Below are 25,092 nucleotides of genomic sequence, written 5' to 3' on the forward strand. Positions count from 1 at the left end.
TTTGTCAGAGCGTGTTTTTAGTGCCGCAGGTGGAATCTTTACAGATAAACGCACCCGCCTGTCAACTGTAAATGCTGACAGGCTGACTCTGATCAAGATGAACAAGGGTTGGATTTGGCCAGACTTCACCACACACACCAACAGCAAATTACAGCGGAATTTAAAGTTTGTAACGGGAATTTGCCATGTACCTCCACTCACCCATGGTAACACACTTCTGGACTTTGGCTAATCGCTGGACTGCTCCTCCTTCTCCTCATGCGCCATCATGGTGACCGTTACAATAGTTAAGCCGTTGTTTCAGGTATACCCCCAGTGGTAAATTTTTTCGCCCATTCTTTCTGAATGGGCATTACAACGACAGGAGACCCGCTCCTTTGCAATGGGAACAATGTTTTGAGGCCCTCATGCACATCTCTATCCAGGGACAATGTGGAGCCTCCAAATTTTTGGCTGCCCTGCCTAAGGGCTATACTACAATAGACCCACTTCCTTACAATGGGCACTTCATGTTTACAGGCCATCATGCACGTCTCTATCCAGGGACAATATGGAGCCTGACGCTGCCACCGACTGCCACACACATGCTGTTTTTAAATGCAAGCACGGACGCAATAAGAACCTAACTGGTTTTTAGGAGCGACAATTACTGAGAAGTCTAACACTATCAGACACTGCTGACTGACGTGTATTATACACTAGACTTGTGCGTTATATAATAGTTTGTGCAAAACGCGCACCTGTACGCTGTCACCGACTGCCACACACGTGCTGTTTTTAAATGCAAGCACGGACGCAATAAGAACCTAACTGGTTTTTAGGAGCGACAATTACTGAGAAGTCTGACACTATCAGACACTGCTGACTGACGTGTATTATACACTAGACTTGTGCGTTATATAATAGTTTGTGCAAAACGCGCACCTGTACGCTGCCACCGACAGACACACACGTGCTGTTTTTAAATGCAAGCACGGACGCAATAAGAACCTAACTGGTTTTTAGGAGCGACAATTACTGAGAAGTCTGACACTATCAGACACTGCTGACTGACGTGTATTATACACTAGACTTGTGCGTTATATAATAGTTTGTGCAAAACGCGCACCTGTACGCTGCCACCGACAGACACACACGTGCTGTTTTTAAATGCAAGCACGGACGCAATAAGAACCTAACTGGTTTTTAGGAGCGACAATTACTGAGAAGTCTGACACTATCAGACACTGCTGACTGACGTGTATTATACACTAGACTTGTGCGTTATATAATAGTTTGTGCAAAACGCGCACCTGTACGCTGCCACCGACAGACACACACGTGCTGTTTTTAAATGCAAGCACGGACGCAATAAGAACCTAACTGGTTTTTAGGAGCGACAATTACTGAGAAGTCTGACACTATCAGACACTGCTGACTGACGTGTATTATACACTAGACTTGTGCGTTATATAATAGTTTGTGCAAAACGCGCACCTGTACGCTGCCACCGACTGCCACACACGTGCTGTTTTTAAATGCAAGCACGGACGCAATAAGAACCTAACTGGTTTTTAGGAGCGACAATTACTGAGAAGTCTGACACTATCAGACACTGCTGACTGACGTGTATTATACACTAGACTTGTGCGTTATATAATAGTTTGTGCAAAACGCGCACCTGTACGCTGCCACCGACAGACACACACGTGCTGTTTTTAAATGCAAGCACGGACGCAATAAGAACCTAACTGGTTTTTAGGAGCGACAATTACTGAGAAGTCTGACACTATCAGACACTGCTGACTGACGTGTATTATACACTAGACTTGTGCGTTATATAATAGTTTGTGCAAAACGCGCACCTGTACGCTGCCACCGACTGCCACACACGTGCTGTTTTTAAATGCAAGCACGGACGCAATAAGAACCTAACTGGTTTTTAGGAGCGACAATTACTGAGAAGTCTGACACTATCAGACACTGCTGACTGACGTGTATTATACACTAGACTTGTGCGTTATATAATAGTTTGTGCAAAACGCGCACCTGTACGCTGCCACCGACTGCCACACACGTGCTGTTTTTAAATGCAAGCACGGAGGCAATAAGAACCTAACTGGTTTTTAGGAGCGACAATTACTGAGAAGTCTGACACTATCAGACACTGCTGACTGACGTGTATTATACACTAGACTTTTGCGTTATATAATAGTTTGTGCAAAACGCGCACCTGTACGCTGCCACCGACTGCCACACACGTGCTGTTTTTAAATGCAAGCACGGACTCAATAAGAACCTAACTGGTTTTTAGGAGCGACAATTACTGAGAAGTCTGACACTATCAGACACTGCTGACTGACGTGTATTATACACTAGACTTGTGCGTTATATAATAGTTTGTGCAAAACGCGCACCTGTACGCTGCCACCGACAGACACACACGTGCTGTTTTTAAATGCAAGCACGGACGCAATAAGAACCTAACTGGTTTTTAGGAGCGACAATTACTGAGAAGTCTGACACTATCAGACACTGCTGACTGACGTGTATTATACACTAGACTTGTGCGTTGTATAATAGTTTGTGCAAAACGCGCACCTGTACCCTGCCACCGACTGCCACACACGTGCTGTTTTTAAATGCAAGCACGGACGCAATAAGAACCTAACTGGTTTTTAGGAGCGACAATTACTGAGAAGTCTGACACTATCTGGACTGTTTTAGACTGTGTACACCAGCCCCAGATATGATGAAGGCTGGTATACGGTCACCACTAGGAATGGCTATATACCCTGCCTGCCTGCCTGCCTGCCTGCCTGTATACTGCTACAATAGTCCTGACAAGGACTCTTCTGGTCACTAGCCTGTATTCCGACCTGGCTATACCCTGCCTGTATATAGCAACAATAGTCCTGAGAAGGACTCTGCTACTGTACTCCGACCTGGCTATACGCTGCCTGCCTGTATACAACTAGAATAGTCCTGAGAAGGACTTTTGGTCACACTGTTTGCAGCCCTGCAACTGAAAAAGCTATAAAGGGCCGCAAAGCTTTCCCTGAATCAGCGACACTCTCCCTGCACTGACTGTCTGGATAGCTGTGAGCAGAGCACAGCGCGCCGGCCGGTATAAAGGCTCGGTCACGCTGTGCAGGCCGGCCAATCACTGCAATTCCACAACTAACAGGGCTGTGGCATTGCAGTGGTCTGCCAGCCAATCCCTGCATGAGGGCTGGCTCTCAAAAGAGCGCCAACATGCAGAAATGAAGACCACGAGTACAGCACGAGTATCGCGAGATTACTCGGTCCCCGCCGAGCAGCCCGAGTACAGCGATACTCGTGCGAGTACCGAGTAGTTACAAGCATGCTCGCTCATCACTAGTAGCAACCTTTATGATTGCTAGCTGTTTTGGTATCAAGGCTACTTCCATTAGTTTCTTCACTGAGGCTCCATGCCTGATGGGATTTCCTGTTGCTGTGAGAAATCCTCTAGTCTGCCAGATAGTGCCAAAATCGTGCACAATGCCGTGTGCATAGGCTGAGTCCGTGTAGATGTTCGCTGTTCGTTCTTCCAGAAACTCAATTGCCCAGATGAGAGCAAGAAGTTCTGCTTCTTGAGCAGATATGCGTGGAGGTAGCAGTTGCTTGGCTAAGACTGCATATAGAGTCACTACTGCAAATCCAGTGTGGAACTTGCCTGCTTCATCAGCGTATCTGCTACCATCCACAAAAAGTTCAAAGTCTGGATTTGTAAGCGATGTTGCCTGAATATTGTGCAGGGGCTTTGCCTCATGTTCAATGAGTTCCTGACAATCATGATCAAATGGTGCGCTGGTACGTTTGTCACTCTCTTCTGTCCTCTCTTCTGTCCCCCCTTCTAAACTTGTGAAGATCAGCAGATCAGCAAGGTTTAGACTTGTAACTCGAGCAAATGAGATGTTTGGGGGTAGCAACAGCGTGCACTGAAGTCTGACTTGTCTTGCCATGGAGAGGTGTTTCAACTGCACTTGATTGAGAACAGCATAAATGTCATGGCTGGTAAGTATGGTAGTCGGGAAATCGAGTGAGATTTCAGATGCTTTCTGCAGTATGTTTGAAACTGCTGTAACAGCACGGACACAGGTTGGTGCTGCTTTTGTGACGTTGTCAAGTTGAGAGGAGTAGTACCCGATTATGTGATGTTTGTCCGTCTTCTGGGTGAGTACTCCTATGGCAAATCCTTGAAGCTCTGCTACGAACAGATTAAAGGTGAGATCATAGTTTGGTAGTGCCAGAGCAGGTGCATCAATCACTAGTTCCTTGAGCTTTTGAAAGTTTTGTCGAGCTTCTTCTGTAAGGGAAAAAGGAACATTCTTTGTGCAATCATACAGTGGTTGCATGAGTAGTGACGCATTGGGAATCCACCGTCTGCATTTATCTCTGCTTGCTTTGCATCCTACTTCTGCCAGAAAAGTAAGCATTCCTCTTCACTAGAGCAGCACAGTAGTAAATCATCCATGTACTGGTAGATGTACTGCGAGAGGTAGCGGGAGAGGGGATTGTCTCAGCTGCGGTGGCGTAATTCCAGGCTTGACTGAAACTTTTACTGTGGGCACGGGTAGTGTGCCGAGGTCAGTTTTTGATGTGGACCAGAGTTTTGCAGGAACTTGTAGAAGTATTGGATCCGTGTTTACTTCACGTGTGACATCAGATTCTGGTTGATCTATCATCTGGAGAGTGCACAGGACTTCTTCTGGGATATCTTCTGGAATTTGCAGGATAGCAGATCCATCTTCATTGTAGACAATCTGAGCTTGTAGTCTTGATAGTAGATCTTCTCCCACTAGGGCATCTCCACCCAGGGGGGACACTAAGAATTTAGACACGAACATGTGTGGCCCCAGTTTCACCTTCATTGGATGTGTTATTGGGATTATCTGGGCTTGTCCATCAAATCCGGATACTACAGTAGCTTCAGATGAGATGGATCCTTCAGGCACTAGGTTCCTGGGGTTTAGAAGCGTGAGGCTCCTGAGTCCACCAAAGCTCTTATTTCCTTGTTGCCAATGTGAAGGGGGACGTGTATAAATGGACCTCTGGCATCCCTATCCCGTGCTGCCGCAAGTCAGGCAGTCTTCTCCTCCTGACTCTCGGGTTGGTTTTGAGTGTCCCTCTTCTTCTTTCTACAGTCTCTGATCACATGTCCTCTGACTCCCACAATAGTAGCAGGTCGGTGCCTTCCTTCTTGTACCTTCTGGCTGACCGTCCACTGCTGCTATGACAACTTTCTTGTTGCTCCTTTTATCCTTTGCGTCGGTTTCTAAGCCACTTGCTTTGTTGACTAGAAGATCTATGTCTTCCATGTTTCTCCATTCTGGGCAGCACGCTTTCAATCTTTCTGCCACAGGTGCATGTATTCAATCCATGAAAGATCTTACCATCAGGCGACGTATTGCACCCGCTTGTAAGTCCAGCCCTTCATCTGCGAATGACTGCATCAATCTGTAGCAAAATGAGCTGACATTCTCCACAGGACCTTGATGCACTGGTCCCATTGTGCCCTTAGTTCTTTGCTCCTGGGCGCAGAAGAGATTGAGTCTTATCATGAAATCTTGGCCCGATTCCACATTACGGGTATTGTCCGGAACATGTCCTGTCAGGTGGGCAATGAGTTTGGCATACAGTTCGGGAGACATTTTAACTCTACACAAACCTTCCATGTCCAACCAAGTGCTTCTGTAGGAGACCTGTATTTGGTTCAGGTAACGTGAAAAACTGACTGGGTTTCTATTCGGGTCTGGAGCATTTTGCAGGAAAGCCATCTGCTCGGCTGGAATCCAGGGTACGTAGTCATCATACATACGAGGAACTGCATCTCTGGGAGCATCTGGGTTTTGTGGATTAACAGGTGGTCTTATCAGGACTCTTCTTTCCACTACGGGATAAAGAGGCACTGGTGCTGTGGCTTGTAGCTTGTGCTGTGGGGCTCCACAGGCTAGGCATGTTTCACTCCAGTCTGGATTTTGTTGGCCACAGTTTGTGCAGGTCCATCCCAGGGATCCTGCTATTTTTGAAGCTGTTCCAGGAGTAGCTGACAGGTACAGAGGAGGCTGCTGTTGATCCTTATTAGCCTTCTTCCCAGCTTCTTCCCATGTGTCTGATTCTTCATGATATATCCAACCTTGATCGTGGGCTGTTTTTGCCATGTCAGAAAGAGTTCTGACTAGTTCAGTCCATGATTTATCTGCTATCACTCCTGCTCTAGTAGCTGTTATTGTGTCCCATTTGTTGGGGTCCAATTGATCCTTCCCCTTCAATCCAAATGTCTTAAAAACTTCCTTGGACTGACTGGCTGTTCTTTTGCCATGATAACACGTAATGAGATGTTGCAGGGTGCATCCAGCTCTTCTGTCTTTTGATATTCCTTGCCCCATTCTTCTTCTTCTATCTTCTTCAGCTTTTAGACCCTTGAACGTCCTTTGGACTAAACCTACCTATCCTGGAGATACTCAGAGACTAACTCCTTTTGTATTCCCACCTAAGGTGAGGTCTAGAACCACCTTTCCTGGAAGTACCCAAAGACTGATTCTTGATCTGTATTCCTACTGAAAGGTGGTGTACTAACTTCAGAGGGGGCTGAGAATGTTGAATGGTGCTGGGTTACCCTTCTTGTACCAGAGATACACTCTATATCCGATAGCAATGGCAAACAGGGCTATTCCCACTAACACTAGGGCAGTGAATATCACATCCATTGGACAGAGCAGGTACACTATTCCCTTTCAACACTCACTGATGTATGGGATCTATGACAACCAACAAGGACAACAGCACAGAAGTAAAGCGCAGGAGAGCAGACACGCGACACACGGAGAGGCAGAGAAACACAGAGAAACAAACAAGCAAACAACCAAACAAGGCACAGAAACCATCAGCTGGCAAGGCTCTCTCAGAGTTCAGTAGAATCCCGCCAATAACCCAGTATCTACTCACAGTGTACCTCTTGCGCGTTGAGGAGAGGGGAGATCAGATGTGGGGAGCATAAAGAGAAGAATAAGGTTCAACTCTTACCTGGCCAGGTGTTTCTGGTCCCCACGTCTGGTCCACTCCTCCTCTGAATGGCAAGACAGTCCACTGCGTCCTGCGATGTCCGAATGCAGAGAGGGTACCGGTGAACCCCCCTCTGCTACTCCGTCTCAACGAAAACAAGCGGACGCCGTTATACACATAAGACTGGAGATGTGCGGCTCCGAATAGAAAGTGTATTGCTATTGTTTACATTGCAAAGTTATACAAAGTTAATTAGGGCGTAACTATGCAACATACATATTCATTAAAGGCGTGAATTACATATTCCCAGCAAGAGAAATTAATATAATGACTTATACTCCAATAACAAGATGTTTTTCAGTCGTCTCTAAGTCAAAACATTCTGCGTCCTTGAGGTTGGTCTCACAGTTTATTACGCAAATAAGTCTGGTTCGGTCTTGCCAGGGATGATGAATTTCTATTATTTTCTAAGTCAGTGAAAAAGGTTAACTCTTTCCTCACACCCATAGTGTAGCTCATTATGTAAACCTACAGGAACTTAGAAGTTCTTTACCATTTTGTCAAAACTTGATAGCCGCTTTCACAATCAAATGTTCTGTGTTTGAAAGGTAATCCACAGCCCTTTTGTAGCTCACAAAAAAGGGTAAATTGCCTGGCACCCAGGGTGTTAGAGACATGACTCACAGACTGGATCAAAATACAGAAAAAACTTTGTTCAAGCCAAATTGTTGCCTCCTGTAAAATTGTTGAAGCCTTCCAGCTCATGGCCTCATGCAACGAACAAGCTTTTTATCTCGTACTTGTTCTGTAAGTAAATTTGTTGCATTGAAATCTGTATACACCTATATTCATTCTGCAATCCCTCGGTGGGTAACCTATCTATTATCTAGAGCAACTATATCCTATAAATTGTTTAAACTGGCAGATCTCCACCAAAACAATACCTTAATTTCTATGGCATGTCTCAGCTGTATCTTTAAATCAGGATTTAATAGTGCTATTGTATGATAATTGGCACAGTTGTGCAGGTATTTGCCATCTAAAGGCCCCGTCACACTAAGCAACATCGCTAGCAACATCGCTGCTAACGAACAACTTTTGTGACGTAGCAGCGATGTTGCTAGTGATGTCACTGTGATGTGACATCCAGCAACAACCAGGTCGTTGGTTGTTGCTGAATGTCCTGGGCCATTTTTTAGTTGTTGCTCTCCCGCTGTGAAGCACAGATCGCTGTATGTGACAGCGAGAGAGCAACAACTGAATGTGCAGGCAGCAGGAGCCGGCTTCTGCGGAGGCTGGTAACCACAGTAAACATCGGGTAACCAAGAAGCCCTGTCCTTGGTTACCCGATATTTACCTTTGTTATCAGCCTCCGCCGCTCTCACTGTCAGTGCCGGCTCCTGCTCTGTGCACATGTAGCTGCAGGACACATCGGGTTAATTAACCCGATGTGTGCTGTAGCTAGGAGAGCAAGGAGCCAGCGCTAAGCGGTGTGCGCTGCTCCCTGCTCTGTGCAGCTGCACCCTGTACTCTATACCTTATATATGTACCCTGTGCAGCTGCACCCAGTGTGCGCTGCTCCCTGCTCTGTGCACATTTAGCTGCAGCTCACATCGGGTAATTAACCCGATGTGTGCTGTAACTAGGAGAGCAGGGAGCCAGCGCTCAGTGTGCGCTGCTCCCTGCTCTCTGCACGTGTAGCTGCGTGCGCTGGTAACCAAGGTAAATATCGGGTTGGTTACCCGATATTTACCTTAGTTACCAAGCGCAGCATCTTACACGCGGCGTTGGGGGCTGGTCACTGGTTGCTGGTGAGCTCACTGGAGCGTCACAGTGTGACATCTCACCAGCAACCTCCTAGCAACTTACCAGCGATCCCTATCGTTGTTGGGATCGCTGGTAAGTTGTTTAGTGTGACTGGACCTAAAGAGAAAGGGCATTCTTCTATTTGAAAATCCTGTGTTCAGATCCCTGACAAAAGTGTGTTATATGGCCATGAAAGGTAAAACATTGTATTGGAAAGAATTGTAGAAAGGTAATGTCAGCCCATAAGGATTCAGACTTTTTAAGGTTGAATACTATAGCGAGACATCTGGGGGGGGTCTCACCTAGCAAGGTTTTGGGATGGAAAGAAATCTATTCAGCTCACATTTTCTGTCTTTGTCTAGGATATATATTTTCCTTGAGCCTCATAATACACTGGCATTTTCTCTTTGGTCAAGATCACAGTCTCTTCAGTAGAGCTGAGCAAACCTCCAGAGGCGCAAGTTTGGTTCGGTTCGTTGAACGGACGGCACGTTCGAGTTCGGTTCGGTGAGCCGCTCGACAAACCTCTCGAATCCCATTGAAAACAATGGAAGATAATCACAAACACATAAAAACACATTATAAATGTACACATACAAGTTAATAAACATTGCCATAACACATACCGGTCCCTGCGATGCGTCCTGCACTCTGTCTCCTGCTGCTATTCCTTCCAATGATCGCTGCGTCCTTCCGGTAACCAGCACTGATGATAGCACCTATCGTGACATCAAAATAGCATGTGACCAGTCAGGTGTCTGTTACCTCATTGGCTACAGACTGGTCACATGGCTTTGACGTCATGCTAGGACCTGTCAGTGCATCTCTCCAGTACACGGTGATTGTTTGTGTATCTCCGTGTACCGGCGACATGCTGTGGCACACGGTTGGGTTCCCGGTCTGCTTCACCGTTCCGTTATTCACCAGCTGCCACAGCCGGCCAATAACGGAGATCACCGTTGCTATTGCAACGCGCCTGTCAGTGATGACGTCACCACTAAAAGCACACAGCCTCTGATCACTCACGGAGTGAAAAGACTGCACGGGAGCAGCAGCGTCTTCTTCCAATGCAGCGCTGCTGATGTAGCAGAGCTGCATGTGTTGAAGGAGAAAGAAGACAGAAGAGCAGGATCATGGAGGGATAAGAGGGAGTAATAAACATAGAGTCTCTAAGTGTGTCTGTGTATTTATTTTTATTAAAGTATTTTTTCTCTGTGTGGTGTCTTTTTTTAACCCTTCATTGGAGATTCTTAATGGCCGGGTCAAACTTGCCTGACATTAAGAATCTCTGGCTTAATACTAGCTAGTAAAACAAAGCTAGTATTAACTCATGATTATCCAGCAAGCCACCCAGCTCCAGGGCTGTTGGAAGAGTTGGATACAGCGCCAGATGATGGCGCTTCTATGAAAGCGCCATTTTCTAGGGCAGCTGTGGATTGCAATTCACAGCAGAGGCGCCCAGAAACCTCGGGCTAACCTGTGCTGCGGATTCCAATCCCCAGCTGCCTAGTTGTACCTGGCTGGACACAAAAATATGGCGAAGCACACGTCATTTGTTATTTAAATATTTCATAAAATAAGTGAAATAATTAAAAAAAAAACGGGCTTTCCTATATTTTTGGTTCCCAGCCAGGTACAAATACGCAGCTGGGGGTTGGGGCAGCCTGCTGTACCTGGCTTGCATACAAAAATATGGCAAAGCCCACGTCATTTTTTTGGTGGGCAAAAAACTCCTGCATACAGTCCTGGATGGAGTAAGCTGAGCCTTGTAGTTCTGCAGCTGCTGTCTGCTCTCCTGCATACACTAGTGAATGCAGCATGCTGAGCTTCGTCGTTCTGCAGCTGCTGTCTGCTCTCCTCCATACAGACAGACAGCAGCTGCAGAACTACCAGGCTCAGCATACTCCATCCAGGACTGTATGCAGGAGTTTTTTGCCCCCCAAAAAAATTATGTGCGCTTCGCCATATGTTTGTATGCTAGCCAGGTACAGCAGGCAGCTACGGGCTGCTCCCAACCCCCAGCTGCCTATTTGTACCCGGCTGGGAACCAAAAATATAGGGAAACCCTTTTTTTATTTTTTCATGAATTTTGTGAAATAATTAAAAAACAAATGACGTGGGCTTCGCCATACTTTTGTGTCCAGCTAGGTACAACTAGGCAGCTGGGGATTGGAATCCGCAGAACAGGTTGGGCTGAGCTTTCTGGGCCCCTCTGCTGCGAATTGCAGTCTGCAGCAGCCCCAGAAAATGGCGCTTTCATAGAAGCGCCATCTTCTGGCGCTGTAGCCAACTCTTCCAGCTGCCCTGGTGACGGGTGGCTCGCTGGGTAATATTGGGGTTAGGGCTAGCTGTATATTATCAACTGGCCCTAAGCCCGAAATTCATGGTGTCATGCCAATATTAGACATGGCCACCATGAATTTCTAGTACCAATAAAAAGAACCACAACACACAGAAAAATATTTTTATTATAAATAAAACACAACACAATTAGTGACTCCATCTTTATTGAAATAAAGAACCCCCCTCCGCAGTAATCCTGGGTCAAGGGTCCCGCGCCGTCAAATCCGGATCCAATATCATCTGGTCAGTTTGCTGGAAGGCAAAGCGATCAGATGATGTGTCAGGTTCAAAGGACTGAATCACATGACACAGCAGCTGATTGTATAAAAGCCGTTTATACAATCAGCTGATGCATCAGTGCAAAAAAACCAAAACAAACTACACACTTCAGTGCAGACTCCTGTCCAACAGCATCAGCTGATAGTTTAGCCGGCCGGGCGGTAAAAAGCCGGCCTCACCGCTCGATTTATAGTGTCAACTGATTCCGTCAGGTGACCACATCAGCTGATCATCGCCAGGTCTGAGAGAGAGAGAGAGAGAGAAAGAAGAGAGAGATAAAGAAGTGAAAGAGGAGAAAGAGAGAAGGAAGAGAGAGAGAGAAAGGAGAGAGAGAAAGGAGAGAGAGAGAAAGGAGAGAGAGAGAAAGGAGAGAGAGAGAAAGGAGAGAGAGAGAGAGAGAGAGAAAGGAGCGAAAGAGGAGAAAGTAGAGAGAGAGAAAGAAGTGAAAGTAGAGAAAGGAGAGAGAGAAAGATAAGTGTGGCATAGTTTTAACACAATCTCATAGTGGTGATAACTGTAACTGTTTAATTTCATTAGGGATTTGTTGTCTGTGTTTGTCTGGGGTACTGTGAAAAAGCAAAAAAAAAAAAAAAAAAGTGTGTCTAGTGATTTAGTCAGTAGTATTAGCCACACCTGTTTCTAGAAGCTTCTAGCAGCTTCTAGTAGTCCTTGTAGAACTATATAAACCAGCCAGCGCAAGCAAGGTGCTGAGAGTGCGAGGTACTGAAGTAAAGGGAGGCGACTGAAGATAAGTGTGGCATAGTTTTAACACAATCTCATAGTGGTGATAACTGTAGCTGTTTAAGAAGAGAAGAGTCGCCGTAAGCTGATCGATTGCTGGGACTTGCCGGGTCTCGCTGTTTGAGGACATCGCAAAACCGCGCGCCTGATGGCGCGCGACTTTCACCTGTCATACGCTACATCAGCATTATGGAAGAGAAGAAAATCCACATGGTCACCTGCAACACATGCTACATGTTTACGGATCTGCCGCACAAAAAATCCAACTTCACCTGTCAAAAGTGCAAACTTGTTGCCCTCTTAGAGGAAAAGGTGCAGGGACTGGAAGAAAGAATAGCAACTTTGAAGCTAATTAAAGAACATGAGGACTTCTTGGACGAGGCAGAAGCAACAATTCAGGATATGGAAAGTGAGAAAAGCTTCAGAACACATACAGAGGCTGAAAAGTGGACACATGTGACCAAAAGAAGCCAGCGGATCAAGTGGTCGGCACCACCCACACAGCTTAGCAACCAATATGAAGCCCTCATGCTGGAGAACGAAAATGGCACAGCTCAGGATGATACCGTCTCTACAGGAGAAGACACAGTATCATCAAAAGAAGTTACTTTGTCAACAAAAGCAGAAACAAAAGACACTCAAAAACACTCAGGAGCAAAATGCAGTGCATCCAGAAAGAAAAGAAGAGTGGTAGTTATGGGCGACTCACTACTAAGAGGCACGGAGGCAACTATCTGCAGGCCGGACATAACCGCACGAGAAGTATGCTGCCTACCGGGAGCAAAAATCAAGGATGTGGCCAACAGGATACCAACTATCCTCGGATCCAAGGACGAATACCCGTTCCTATTGATACATGTAGGAACAAACGACACGGCAAGAAATGATCTACCAACTATTTGTGAAGACTTTGAAATTCTGGGGAAGAAAATTAAGGAACGGAACGTACAGGTTGTTTTCTCATCAATCCTCCCAGTCGATGGCCATGGTGTCAGAAGATGGAATAGGATACTAGATTTGAACAACTGGCTACGACGGTGGTGCAGGCAGCAAGGATTTGGATTCTTGGACCATGGAGTGAATTACCTCTACGATGGACTTCTCGCAAGAGACGGGATACACCTCACAAAACCTGGGAAACACACGTTCGCCAGAAGGCTTGCCACACTCATCAGGAGGGCTTTAAACTAGAAGAAGAGGGGATGGGAGAAAAAACAGCAGACAAGAACATGCAACAGAAGGACAAACTAATCAAGGATACTAGATGCCGTAAAGAGGACCCAAGACAGGGTAATCAGAAGGAAGCTAAGAAAAGGGGAGCAAAACTTCTTTCCTGCATGCTGACCAATGCAAGAAGCCTGACCAATAAGATGGAGGAATTGGAGCTGGTAATGTATGAGGAGAAATACGACATAGTAGGAATAACTGAGACATGGTTAGATGATAGTTATGACTGGGCGGCTAACCTGCAAGGATATGAATTGTTTAGGAGGGATCGTAAAAAAAGGAAAGGGGGTGGAGTCTGTCTATATATAAAGTCCAGTTTAAAGCCCAGACTAAGAGAAGATATTCAAGAGGGAAATGAAGAGGTGGAGTCTCTATGGGTGGAGATACAAGGAGGGAAAACTAATAAAATCCTCATAGGGGTTTGTTATAAGCCACCAAATATAACAGAAACCACTGAAAATGTATTATTGAAACAAATAGACAAAGCAGCAAATCACAGTGAGGTGATTATTATGGGGGACTTCAACTACCCCAATATAGACTGGGAAACTGAAACCTGCGTATCTCAGAAAGGAAACCGGTTTCTGTCAGTAACTAAGGATAATTATCTGTCCCAACTTGTGCCGGGCCCAACTAGAGGGGCAGCCCTTCTGGACTTAATTTTAAGCAACAGGCCAGATAGAATAACAGACGTACAAGTGGATGGGCACCTAGGGAATAGTGACCACAATATAATACAATTACACTTGTCCTTTAGTAAGGTGCCTTGGAGGGGGGTTACAAAAATGCTGAATTTCAGCAAAGCAAAGTTTGATCAGCTTAGAGAAGACCTTCGCCAAATTGATTGGGACAATATCCTCAAAAATGGGAGCACAGGAAATAAGTGGGACATTTTTAAATCGGTATTAAACACCCACTGCGAGCTAGCCATACCATACAGAAATAAAAGGGCTAGGAACAGGAGAAAACCAATGTGGCTAAATAAGGATGTAAAAGGGGCAATGAATAATAAGAAAAAGGCATTTAAAAAGCTAAAACAAGAAGGCAGTGAGGAAGCAATAAAAATATATAGAGAAAAAAATAAAATGTGTAAAAAACAAATATATTTAGCAAAAGTAGAAACTGAGAGACTCATTGCTAAGGAAAGCAAAGCAAATCCCAAACTATTCTTTAATTATATAAACAGAAAAAAGATTAAAATTGATGGTGTTGGCCCTTTAAAGAATAATGAGGGTAAAATCATAGAAAGCGATGTGGGAAAAGCAAATGTTTTAAATACTTTTTTCTCAACTGTGTTCACACAGGAAAAGCATATGCTAGGGGAAATGCAGAGTGATCATGTAAATGCCCCATTAAGTATGACCTGCCTAACCCAGGAAGAAGTGCAGAACCGACTTAGTAACATTAAAATTGACCAATCACCAGGCCCTGATGGCATTCACCCTCGGGTATTAAGGGAGTTAAGTAATGTGATAGACAGGCCTCTATTCCTTTTATTTAAAGACTCTATAGAAACTGGGTCTGTTCCACTGGATTGGCGGCTAGCAAATGTGGTACCAATATTCAAAAAAGGGTGCAAAAGGGAACCTGGAAACTATAGGCCGGTAAGCTTAACATCTGTTGTGGGTAAAATGTTTGAAGGGTTTTTAAGGGATACTATTATGGAATGTCTCAATGTTAATAACTGTTTAACTCCATATCAACATGGATTTATGAAGGATCGCTCCTGTCAAACTAACCTGATCAGCTTCTATGAGGATGTAAGCTCTCACATGGACCGAGGAGAATCATTGGATGTCATTTATCTCGACTTCGGTAAAGCATTTGACACTGTCCCACATAAAAGACTGCTAAGTAAAATGAGAAAGCTTGGACTCGGGGAAAATGTGTGTAGATGGGTAGGTAGCTGGCTTAGTGGTAGAAAACAAAGAGTGGTTATTAATGGTGCATACTCAGATTGGGCCAGGGTTACTAGTGGGGTGCCACAGGGGTCTGTATTGGGCCCCCTACTATTTAATATATTTATTAATGATCTGGTGGATGGTTTACAGAGTAAAATATCAGTATTTGCAGATGATACAAAACTATGTAAGGTAGTTAACACAAAGGAGGACAGTTTGCAACTACAGATGGATTTGAGTAATTTGGAGAATTGGGCTGAAAAATGGCAAATGAGGTTTAACACAGATAAGTGTAAGGTTATGCACATGGGAAGGAGAAACAGATGCTACGATTACTTACTAAATGGGAAACTGCTGGGGAAATCAGACATGGAAAAAGACTTAGGCATCTTAGTGAATAAGAATCTAAATTGGAGTGCCCAGTGTCAGGCAGCAGCCACCAAAGCAAATAGGGTGATGGGATGCATTAGAAGAGGTCTGGGGGCACGAGATGAAAACATCATTCTCCCTCTGTACAAATCACTAGTCAGACCACACTTGGAGTATTGTGTGCAATTTTGGGCGCCGGTGCTGAAGAAAGACATTACTGAACTTGAAAGGGTTCAGAGGCGGGCTACTAAAATAATAAATGGAATGGGTGCATTACAATACACGGAAAGGTTATCAAAATTAGGTCTATTTACTCTAGAAAAGAGAAGACTTAGGGGAGACCTAATAAATATGTACAAATATATCAGAGGGCCATATAGAGATCTCTCCCATGATCTGTTTGTACCAAGGACTATGACAAGAACAAGGGGGCATTCTTTTCGATTGGAGGAAAGAAAATTCCTACATCAGCATAGAAGAGGGTTCTTCATGGTAAGAGCAGTGAGGCTCTGGAACGCTCTTCCTGAGGAAGTGGTGATGGCCAACTCACTGAATGAATTTAAGAGAGAAATGGATGCATTTCTTGTTAGCAAAAGTATAGAAGGTTATAAATAGCATAATCTTACAGGTAGATAGAAGAGCGACCTAGATTATTAGAGGAATGGGGGGGGGGCTGCAATACCAAGACAGGTTATTAAACTTGGGGTTAGTTAGTTAGGAAAAACAAAGGCTTAGGGGGATCTAATCACAATGTATAAATATATGAGGGGACAGTACAGAGACCTTTCCAAAGATCTCTTTACACCTAGGCCTGCGACTGGAACACGGGGGCATCCGCTACGTCTTGAGGAAAGAATGTTTAATCATAATCACAGATGAGGATTCTTTACTGTACGAGCAGTGAGACTATGGAGCTCTCTGCCGTATGATGTTGTAATGAGGGATTCACTAGTAAAATTTAAGCAGAGCCTGAACGCATTTCTTGAAAAATATAATATTACCAGTTATGTATATTAGATTTTATGACAGGGTGTTGATCCAGGGAACTAGTCTGATTGCCGTATGTGGAGTCAGGAAGGAATTTTTTTCCCCATTGGAGCTTATTTGACACATTGGGGTTTTTTTGCCTTCCTCTGGATCAACATGTTAGGCTACGGGTTGAACTAGATAGACTTAGAGTCTCCCTTCAACCTTAAAAACTATAAAACTATAAAGAAAGGAGAGAGAGAAAGGAGAGAAAGAAAGGAGAGAAAGAAAGGAGAGAGAGAGAAAGGAGAGAGATAGAGAGAGAGAGCTCACAGCTGATGTCCGGATACTCCCCTCAGTGCATAATTAAATTATACTTATAAATATATTATAAATATAACTTAAAATTTAAAAATAATAATAAAAAAAAAATTCTTTACTGGGTCTAGAGCTCGCGACTTTATGCTTCTTAGGTGAGCGCTCTATCCACTCAGCTATTGCCGCTCATGTGACAGGCAGATTTTGTAATCTTGAAGTCTGGATTGCTGAAGTCTTCGCTGACCACGTGATTTACTTGATTGGTTCGTGGAGGTCATACAGAGCACTTGTGTTCTGTAGCAGAGACGACAGTTTTGTGTGGATTACGTCGGACCTGGAGGGGTATTGGAGGATTTTAATAAAATGGTGAAACTGTGTTTGTCTTTTATTAAAAATAAAGGATTTTTCGCGGTGTGTGTTTATTTACTTTCACTTTATAAATAGATAATTATAATTTAAAAAAAAAATTTAATTCTTTACCGGGACCAGAACTCCCAACGTTATGCGTCTCAGGCAGGCACTTTATCCACTAGTCTAGTGCCTCTAATAATATAAATAGACAGATTTGATAATCTTGAAGTCTGCAGTGCTGACTGAAGTCTCTGCTAACTGCGTGAGTCACTTCATTGCTACGGACCTGGAGGGGTATTTTTGGGATTAATAAAGTGGTGAACCGGGGGGTTTTTGTCTTTTATTCCAAATAAAGGATTTTTCGCGGTGTGTGTGTGTGTTTCTTTATTTTAACTTTCAGTTTAATCATGAAAGGTATCTCGGGGAGACGGCTGGCATGATTAAATTCATTATTACCTCAACTGCCACCGCACCAGGGCAATTCGGGATGAGCTGGGTGGAGTCCCCCGGGACTGTCGCACCTAATGGATGCAGCTATTCCGGGCGGCTGCTGGGTGATATTGTTAGGGTGGTGGGCTCTCGATAACGTGGTGCTCTCCATCCTGACAATACCAGCCTCCAGCCGTGTGGCTTTATCCTGGCTGGTATCAAATATGGGGGAAACCGCATTTTTTTTTTAATTTATTTATCTATTTCACTGCACGATATAGACCCGCCCGCCGGCTGCTGTGATTGGTTGCAGTGAGACAGCTGTCACTCAGCTTGAGGACGTGTCTGACTGCAACCAATCATAAGCGCCGGTGGGCGGGGAAAGCACAGAATAACTAATTGACTAATGAAGCGGCAGCCATTTTCTAAAGAGGAAAAGACGCCACAGATTTGTGACAGACGTGGAGCGAGACAACCGTGATTGGTGAGGAGGAAAGGGAGAGGGATTGTGCTGGGGACGCAGGACGCATGCAGATAGCAACATGTGCACATAGGCTTACTGTGAAAAGCCACGTTTTTGGTGCTCGAACGCAACTCAAACTGTCGAGCTTTTAGCAAAAAGCTTGAATTCGAGTTCGAACACTCCCGAAAATCATTCGAACATGAAATTGGCAAACCTCGAACATCGCTCATCTCTACTCCTCAGTTTCAGCACCTCCATATAAATAGCACAGAATCACACTGACAATAGGTGCATTGGTACATTGACAATAGGTGATTGGTATAGCTTTCCTCCTCAAAGGAGTCAAAAGGAGGACTCGGCTGATCTCCAGTCCTCACACACATAGAGATTTCTTTATATATTTTAAAAAGAGACAAAATAACATCTGGGATATATATAATATATATATATATATATATATCTTTTTAGTGTGTGCATTGTCTTGGTTTATTGTTTCTTAAATTCCATTTAACCAACTCATCATTGAATTTACCCTCTTTGTCCACTTAACTTAATTTTGGGAGAATATTTTTTGTTTTGACATCTTTGCATTTATGAAGCCATAACTTTTTTTTCATTTTATTTTTATCATAGCTCTATGAGGGTTTGTTTATTGCAGATTTAGTTGTTTTTATCAATGACATAATATTGGGGAACCTATAACTTAAAGCACCCCTCTAGCATTCAATTTTATTTTTTTTAGTGCTAGAGTGACGCTTTAAATGTAAGTCCCCTGTCATATACTCAGGCTAGGGGGGCAAGGGCCCACCAGTAACATTTACTGTAGAGGCACATTGATCAACTACATGAAAATATTACATTCACAAATTTACATGTTTCTATATGAAAATATACTGAGTAGTTTGTAAAATGAAAGATGAGATAATTATGTTGTCTGTACATAGTAAAATAAGTGTTTTGTGCCAACTACTAATCATATTTGGGGTTAAATGACAAACAACTGCAAAGGGGCCAACCAGAGGAATCTCCTATTCTCCCATGGGCCAGTCCGAACCTGCACATACTCTCCTTCCAGCGGCTTCAACTTTTATCAATGCTGCTCCGGTCCCATGGCATCATCTTGTGACTATAACTTCTGAATATCTGGAAGTCAAAAGTTATGTCATAAGCTCCCACAGCATCTCTATGAGTGCAAGAACTAGGCTCTCATAAAGATGCTTTGAGTTGAGACCTATGGCGCACTCCATAAAACACTGGAAAAGGGAAAAAAATCCAAGTGCGATGAAATTGCAAAAAAAAAGTGCAATTCCACGATTGTTTTGGGGAGCCTTTTATTTACCATGTTTACTACATGGTAAAAGTAACCTGGCAATATGATTCCGCAGGTCAGTACAAGTTTGTAGATACCAAATTTATAGTTTTATCTTTATTGAAGTAATAGGAAATAAAGAAGGAATTTGTCACAAAACAAGTGCTCTTTTGTTGCCATTTTCCAAGACTCATAGCCTTCTCATTTTTCTGGATCTGGAACTGTGTGAAAGCTTACACTGGTCAACACAAAAAAAAAATAAAATCTTCAGCAAAGGTAATACTGTATATCTGTTTTATGGAGTTTGATGTGCTGATTCAAAAAATATGCCTAGTTTTGCTCTATCACATAAAGTTTCTGAGATAGAAGTATTTTTGTTATTACGTTATTTATGCATTGTCAATGTATGCTGAGCCCCTCATGTGATATGCTCAAGTTGTTCAAATGGTCTTTATGACTGGTTGAAAATGATGAAAGTGGCTGTGCCATTTCCTGTTCCCATGATTTGGAGAGAACCCAAAATTCATAGTGATGACTGCTGCTATTTTTTTGTCAAATTGAAGGGCTTTTTGCTACGATTCGGTAACCGTGGTAGATTAAAAAAACCTCCCATTAGTGAAAAAAAAAACAAGAACAACAAAAGTAGTTGGAATCTGGGCTGACCGCAATCTCCTAACTATCAGACCACACTAGACGTAGCTGTGTAGCGTTCCTATACACCTAGATTCCTTGTCACAGCTTGAGCAACAAGCTACGCCTCAGATAGAAATGAGGAAATCTACCTTGCCTCATAGAAGTCCCCAAAGGAGTAAATAGCCTAACTAGATACAAAGGAAAGGAAAGGAAACTGATTGTGGTCAGTCCAAAAATCCTGCAGAAAAAATACCAATCTCCTGATAGTAAAATGGCCCTTGAGGTCGAACAACCTCACCCCCCACTATATCAGGTACTCTTATAAATAATGGGAGAGACAAAATACCAAAAAGAACACAAAAATACAAAAGTGCAAATGATCAAATTAAACAGGGAGAAACTCCCTTTTCTTGCAGAAGAGCTAGCAAAGGCGAACCACCATGCTCACTAAACTAGAAAGGCAAATCTTCACCTGCAAGAAAACAGATCAACTCACCATCACAACTAAAAGTAGTGAGAAAATTTACATTAAATCTGTCATTGTACTGGTCATCCCTTTTTTGCAGGGAACCTATATTCCTAATCAGATCAGTCTGTCGAAGACCCTTATTAGCCCGATAAGCTCTCTTAATTGTGGCCAAGGGATATTTCTTTTCCAGAAACCTCTCTCTCAAAATGGAAGCTTGACTCTTAAAATCCTTATCCAAAGTACAATTTCTTCTAATCCTTTGATACTGATTATAGGATATATTCCGTAGCCATTTATCATAGTGATTGCTAGTAAAATTGATATAACCATTGCTATCAACTTTTTTGAAAAAAGTCTTGGTGAAGATGGCATCATTATTATGCGTAATGGACAAGTCAAGAAAAGATTTAATGTAAATTTTCTCACTACTTTTAGTTGTGATGGTGAGTTGATTAGGAGGATCCTAAAGAAACACTGGTCCGTATTACTTAATGATCCCTATCTTAAAGAAGTATTGCCTTTACACCCAGGGATTACGTTCCGCAGAGCTTCTAATCTGAGGAATCAATTGGCCCCCAGTAGACTTAAAAATCAGTTCTGTCCAGCTATTAACAACAAGAATATAGGAGCTTATAGATGTTTAAAGATATGTTAATCTTACGGTTCCATAAGTGATCTGTGGCGCGGCATTATCACCTATCTCTATTATTCTCTGATTCCTGGCCACCAGAGGGAGCTCCAAAACAGTACCCACATAGACGACATTCACAACAGCTTTTCTACAAAGAACAAACATAAGATTAATTACTCTGAACTTGAATCTACGATTAGGCCAGTTCCACATGATGGTACCTTGCAAGTTCCTGTACCACCGTTGTCTGGATTGGATGAAAATTATGTAGAATAGGATGACTATGGAGCTGAAGCTACTGGCGAAGACATGGAGACTAGAGATGGCTGAGCCCCCGATGTTCATGTTCAGGAGACTCGCCCAAGCTTTTTGTAAAGTTCGAGTTCAGGTTCTGAGATAACGCAAACTTGCGTCCGAACCCCGAACTTGAACTTTACAGTTATGGGATGGGTCGGGGGGGGGTCTGTAAAATAAACAATATAGTTAATAATAAACATTTTCATTATACTTACTGCTCTCGTGATGCGTCCTGCAGACTCTGTCTCCCAGATGCTTCTGCTTCCGGGTCCGATCATTAGCTTCTGATGGTATTCACTGCACTGCTCATCACTCAACAGTCTTTGGCTGTTTTTGGCCATTTTCGCGGTGATGTCAGGGTTCACCCGAGTCCATGAGCTATAGACTCAATTGAACTTTGACTGTGCAAGTCTCACATTGGTAACACCAGGCAGAGTGCATACGCTCCAGAGAGGAGTGGGTTGGCTGCATGTATTTCCATGCAGCTGAGGTGCTCCTGTCAGGAGAGTGTGCGTCTTGCTGGGTGATACCGACGCGAGACTCACAGTAGTCATATAACGCGCCAACGGAGTCTGGGGGGTTACTTGTCACTGAGCCGGTGTAGGGGATGGGATATCACAGCAGTTAGGCTTGGTTCTGTGACCCCCGGCGGTGTCAAGAAATGGGGGTGATGATGGGATAGTAGTTATTTGTGACACCACCTGTGGTGTGCGGCTAAAATAGGAGCCGCTGCTGCAAGAGGTCTCTTCTGAGGGCAGATGGTAGTGCAGCAAGGTTGGTACAGCTCTCCACAGTCAGATCTCAGGCCCACAGGGAGGTTAGGAGTAGTAGTAATCTTTCAGCGGAGTGCAGGGTTGGAGACAGTGAAGAAAGGGAGTGACACAGGAGTTGCAATCAAAGTTCTTTACTCACTGAGATGTCACCGCCTTTGGACTGCTGGACTCCACTGTTATGAGCTCCAGCCGATCCTGAATAGTTCGGAGGTCAGATCCGGTGTTTCTTTCTGTGAGTCGTTCCTACTTGTGCTGTGTTGTGTGAATCCATGCGGCTTCAAGCTACGCTGGGACATGAGTCCTTGGATTGGCTCTGTTCTTGTCCCGTATGGCAGGCAGTGCGAGTCTGTTATCAGGTGAGCTCCTCAAACTCAGAACTGGATTACCAAATTAGACTATGTGTGCACGTTGAGTATTTGGTTATAAACATTTGTGCACCAAATCTGTCCGCATTTCCTGTCAGAAAAATGCACCAAAATGCAATGCATTTTTGATGCATTTTCGGTGCGTTTTTCTGCTTTTCTCCTTCAGGTGATGCACTGCATCAAGCAATTTTGCAATTTCTTCTGCATAACTTATAGGACAACCACTTGCAGCCAGAAAATTGCTCATCTGCCATATGGTACCAAAATCGTGCATTACACTAAATGCATATCTTATATCTGAAAAAATGTTAACCAGTCTTCCTTCCACTAACTGATATAGTTTTGTGAATGCAACTAGTTCTGCTCTTTCTCCTAAGTGTGGAGTTCATAATACTTCAGCATAAACCACATGATGATAATCTACTACAGCCAATGCAGAGTTAAATTCACCAGTCTCAAATTGCCTATTACAACTACCATTTACATAAACTCTAATTCTGGGTTGTCAAGTGGTTCTTGAAACATAAGTGCAGGGCAGCCCAGACAGGTGCTGAGAGTGGAGGACTCCATTATTAAGGGAACAGATAGGGCAATCTGTCACAAAGACAGGGATTGTCAAACAGTGTGCTGTCTTCCTGACGCTTGAGTTCAGCACATTGCTGATTGTGTTGACAGATTACTGGAAGTGTGATGCCAGGTCGTCACAAGGTATCAGGTCGTCACAAGGTATTGTGCAACCTACCCTTCTGCACAGTATCCACATCCTCCTTGGTTACGGATCCCTGTCCGTTGGTGTTTCTAAAAGCAGAGCCAGTCAAAACCCTAGAAACACTTTGCACGCCGCCCACAAGACACACCATTGGGGGCCTAAAGGGAACTTGGGGGGTTCGTAGGGGAGAGTGAGAAGTGTGAGGGCAGAGAAAGAGAAGAGCGGGGAAGGAGAGAGAACGTCAGGAGCAGGGCTCCCTAAAAATACTAGGTGGCAGACGTTGGTTTGGGCCTGGTAGGAGCTGGAACCCCGGTCACAGGGGATCGTGTCAAGGGGCACGGATCTGCCGAAGAGGGCAGCCAGCGGCCTTGAGCCATCTCTGGGCAGGGGCCAGAGCTCTACGGGGTCCCTAGGCCGGGAAGTAGCTTCAAGCGTCCTGGTAATTTACCCGACGGGGGTGAAGTCTTCATGATTCATCCCTCACCTGCTCCAAAATCGGGGTACTAGCACAACGAGGGGATAGGACTTTCCCAAAACGCAGTCCAGAAAATCCCAAGCGTGAACCCTGAGAGCAAGCTCACTCCGTTAGCCATATGGGCGAGCGGGACCCAACTAGTTCCACACTACAGGGTCCAAATAGTGAAGAAGGTGCAAAGGAGAATGTCACAGGCTAACAAGCAACAACAAGGAAATGGAGCCAAGCGTGCTCTCTCCTTGCTGCAGTGGTGCTCAAAATTCTGGTTTACAAGCTGTCGGTGTAAGTATTCTTGGACTGAGTGAGTATGCAGAAACCCTTTCCTTTCCCAATGGCACCCCTTCACTACCACCACTGGGCCCTGGGGCAAAAAAACCCCTACCCACGGAGGGGTTAAACACCTTGCTGCCATACCACCGCAACCGGGCGCTCCCAACAGCAGCGGTGGTACAACATTCTACCACGCACCGTGGGTGGCGTCACAAACTTCTAACTCCCCTGTACATATCTCCCCCTTTTTAAACTCGAGTGTCCGCACGACCCCTCAAGCCACCGTGGTTCCGGATCCGAACGGCTCGGCCGCTAACGCGGGGGCAATACACCTCGAAAAACTTGTCGTCATGAACAGAATACGAGCAGGACCCACTTACCTGGGTGAAGTGCGCCTTGAAAACCGAAAACCGCGAGTAAAGAGTCCTTTTCCCGCCAATTCCGCCATTCTTGTGCTCACGTAACCGCCTATCGATCTGAATGGCTAAGGCATCAAGATCAGAAGGGACGGGGAATCCCACCATTACATCCTTCACATTATCAGCAATACCCTTCCGAAAAAGAGCCGCAAGCGCGTCATCATTCCATTTGGTAAGGACCGCCCACTTTCAAAATTTCTGACAAAAAGTTTCTGCTTAATCCAGACCCTGAGTTAAAGACAACAAGGCCTTTTCTGCTTAGTCCACAACATTGGGTTCGTCATATAATAATCCCAATGCCTGAAAAACGGAGTCCACATCACTGAGAATCGGATCATCAGACGCCAAAGAGAAGGCCTAGTCCTGAGGGTCACCACACAGTAAGGAGATGACAATCTTGACCTGCTGTATGGGATTCCCTGAGGATTTAGGGCGCAGGTCAAATAAATAATTTACAATTATTTTTGAAGCTCAAAAATCTCGACCTATCTCCCGAAAAAAATTCAGGAAAGGGAGTCTTAAGGCTACTTTACACACTGCG

This window comes from Anomaloglossus baeobatrachus, chromosome 2 (genome assembly GCF_048569485.1).
Source record: "Anomaloglossus baeobatrachus isolate aAnoBae1 chromosome 2, aAnoBae1.hap1, whole genome shotgun sequence".
NCBI lineage: Eukaryota > Metazoa > Chordata > Amphibia > Anura > Aromobatidae > Anomaloglossus > Anomaloglossus baeobatrachus.